This window comes from Amblyomma mixtum, chromosome 6, assembly GCF_055824585.1.
Source record: "Amblyomma mixtum isolate Tamu chromosome 6, ASM5582458v1, whole genome shotgun sequence".
In the NCBI taxonomy this organism is placed as follows: domain Eukaryota; kingdom Metazoa; phylum Arthropoda; class Arachnida; order Ixodida; family Ixodidae; genus Amblyomma; species Amblyomma mixtum.
In genome coordinates this window covers 12,920,234-12,923,357 of record NC_143017.1, presented here as the reverse complement: position 1 = coordinate 12,923,357, position 3,124 = coordinate 12,920,234, and positions in this window count along the sequence as shown.

The following is a 3,124-nucleotide window of genomic DNA, read 5'->3' as shown; positions in this document are numbered from 1 at the left end:
GCTTCAGCGTTGTGAAGTGAGAGCTGAATCCTTTGGCTTTCCGTTGGAAGCATTGGTATACGCCTTCCGGTTATGGATGATGTCTTTACGTCACTTGTTTTGGCACCTGCAGGGCTTTCAATCATAAAAGGTTAAGGTCGTGCAATTTGCAAAATACAAACTGTATATTCAGACGATGTTCTTCTTCGTCGTCGCCATTGCCAAGTGAGGGCCTCTGGCAGTCGGTAGCGGGTTATGTAGATTCAGCGTTGTGAAGTCAGAGCTGAATCCTATGGCTTTCCGTTTGAAGCTTTGGTACACACCTCCCGGTTTTGGATGGCGTCTTTACGTCCCTTGATTGGCACGTGCAGGGCTTTCAATCATAAAAGGCTAAGGTCGTGCAATTTGCAAAATAAAAGATGTATATTCAGACGGTGTTCCTCTTCGTCGTCGCCAATGCCAAGTGAGGGCCTCTGGCAGCCGGTGGCGGGTTACGTAGCTTCAGCGTTGTGAAGTCAGAGCTGAATCGTTTGGCTTTCCGTCGGAAGCGTTGGTACACACATCGCGGTTTTGGTTGGCGTCTTTACGTCACTTGTTTTGGCACGTGCAGGGCTTTCAATCATAAAAGAGTAAGGTCGTGCAATTTGCAAAATACAAACTGTATATTCAGACGATGCTCTTCGTCATCGCCAATGCCAAATGAGGGCCTCTGGCAGTCGGTGGCGGGTTATGTAGCTTCAGCGTTGTGGAGTCAGAGCTGAGTCCTTTGGCTTTCCATTGGAAGCATTTGTAGACACCTCCCGGTTTTGGATGGCGTCTTTACGTCGCTTGTTTTGGCACGTGCAGGGCTTTCAATCATAAAAGGCTAAGGTCGTGCAATTTGCAAAATGCAAGCTGTATATTCAGACGATGTTCTTCTTCGTCGTCGCCAATGCCAAGTGAGGGCCTCTGGCAGTCGGTGGCGGGTTATGTAGCTTCAGCGTAGTGGAGTCAGAGCTGAATAATTTGGCTTTCCATTGGAATCGTTGGTATGCACCTCCCAGTTTCGGATGGCGTCTTTCTGTTGCTTGTTTTGGCACGTGCAGGGCTTTCATTCGTAAAAGATTAAGGTCGTGCAATTTGCAAAATACAAGCTGTATATTCAGAGCATGTTCTTCTTCGTCGTCGCCAATGCCAATTGAGGGCCTCTGGCAGTCGGTGGCGGGTTATGTAGCTTCAGCGTTGTGAAGTGAGAGCTGAATCCTTTGGCTTTCCGTTGGAAGCATTGGTATACGCCTTCCGGTTATGGATGATGTCTTTACGTCACTTGTTTTGGCACCTGCAGGGCTTTCAATCATAAAAGGTTAAGGTCGTGCAATTTGCAAAATACAAACTGTATATTCAGACGATGTTCTTCTTCGTCGTCGCCATTGCCAAGTGAGGGCCTCTGGCAGTCGGTAGCGGGTTATGTAGATTCAGCGTTGTGAAGTCAGAGCTGAATCCTATGGCTTTCCGTTGGAAGCTTTGGTACACACCTCCCGGTTTTGGATGGCGTCTTTACGTCCCTTGATTGGCACGTGCAGGGCTTTCAATCATAAAAGGCTAAGGTCGTGCAATTTGCAAAATAAAAGATGTATATTCAGACGGTGTTCCTCTTCGTCGTCGCCAATGCCAAGTGAGGGCCTCTGGCAGCCGGTGGCGGGTTACGTAGCTTCAGCGTTGTGAAGTCAGAGCTGAATCGTTTGGCTTTCCGTCGGAAGCGTTGGTACACACATCGCGGTTTTGGTTGGCGTCTTTACGTCACTTGTTTTGGCACGTGCAGGGCTTTCAATCATAAAAGAGTAAGGTCGTGCAATTTGCAAAATACAAACTGTATATTCAGACGATGCTCTTCGTCGTCGCCAATGCCAAATGAGGGCCTCTGGCAGTCGGTGGCGGGTTATGTAGCTTCAGCGTTGTGGAGTCAGAGCTGAATCCTTTGGCTTTCCATTGGAAGCATTTGTACACAGCTCCCGGTTTTGGATGGCGTCTTTACGTCGCTTGTTTTGGCACGTGCAGGGCTTTCAATCATAAAAGGCTAAGGTCGTGCAATTTGCAATATGCAAGCTGTATATTCAGACGATGTTCTTCTTCGTCGTCGCCAATGCCAAGTGAGGGCCTCTGGCAGTCGATGGCGGGTTATGTAGCTTCAGCGTAGTGGAGTCAGAGCTGAATCCTTTGGCTTTCCATTGGAATCGTTGGTATGCACCTCCCAGTTTCGGATGGCGTCTTTCCGTCGCTTGTTTTGGCACGTGCAGGGCTTTCATTCGCTTTCATTCAGTGCACTAAATCGATGGCTCCTCTTGAAAATGGAGAGTTATCATTTGCTTGCTCCGGTAGCTTTAAACAAGGTTGCCGAGGAACCAAGTCTGAAGATTTTCCATTTGAATTGCCGATCGGTGAACAACAAGAACGATGAAATACAGTCACTTTTCGACTCTTTTAAATTTTCCTTTGAAGTCGTAATGTTCACAGAAACCTGGTATCATGACGAATCGAACTATTTAATTTTAGAGGACTACACGCATTTTGCCCTCAATAGATCTGACCGCAAAGGTGGTGGCGTTTTAATCCAAGTTTTGAATACTCGCGCAGTTACAGAGGTAAAACAGTTCACTTTATCTACTGCTGATTATGAAATGCAAACTGTTGAGCATGATCGCGAAGTTTACACTGTTTTATATCGCCCCCCAGACGGTAGTTTTGAGAAATGCCTTGATATGCTTGAAAGCCTTTTTTATTATGTGTCCACCAATCGACAATCACTGGTTTTAGCGGGTGACGTGAACGTTGACATGCAAAGCATCTCGATCAGACAAACAGAAATTATGTCCCTTTTTGATGCTTACGGACTTTCAAACCTTATCAATACTCCCACTCGCATAACCTGCTCTACATCTTCCTCTCTAGATATCATCGTTACTAACTCGGAAATTTCTAATGCAAAGGCTGGCACACTTCTATCAGACATAAGTGACCACATTCCAACTTTCGCTTTCATTCCTGCTGCAAGGTCCAATTATGCCCGACAAAAAGTTTGCAATAGCTATCAGCGCATAGATATGATAACCCTGGAACGCTTCCGAACGGATATGTGTGCAGCTAGGTGGGATGATGTGATGCGCCC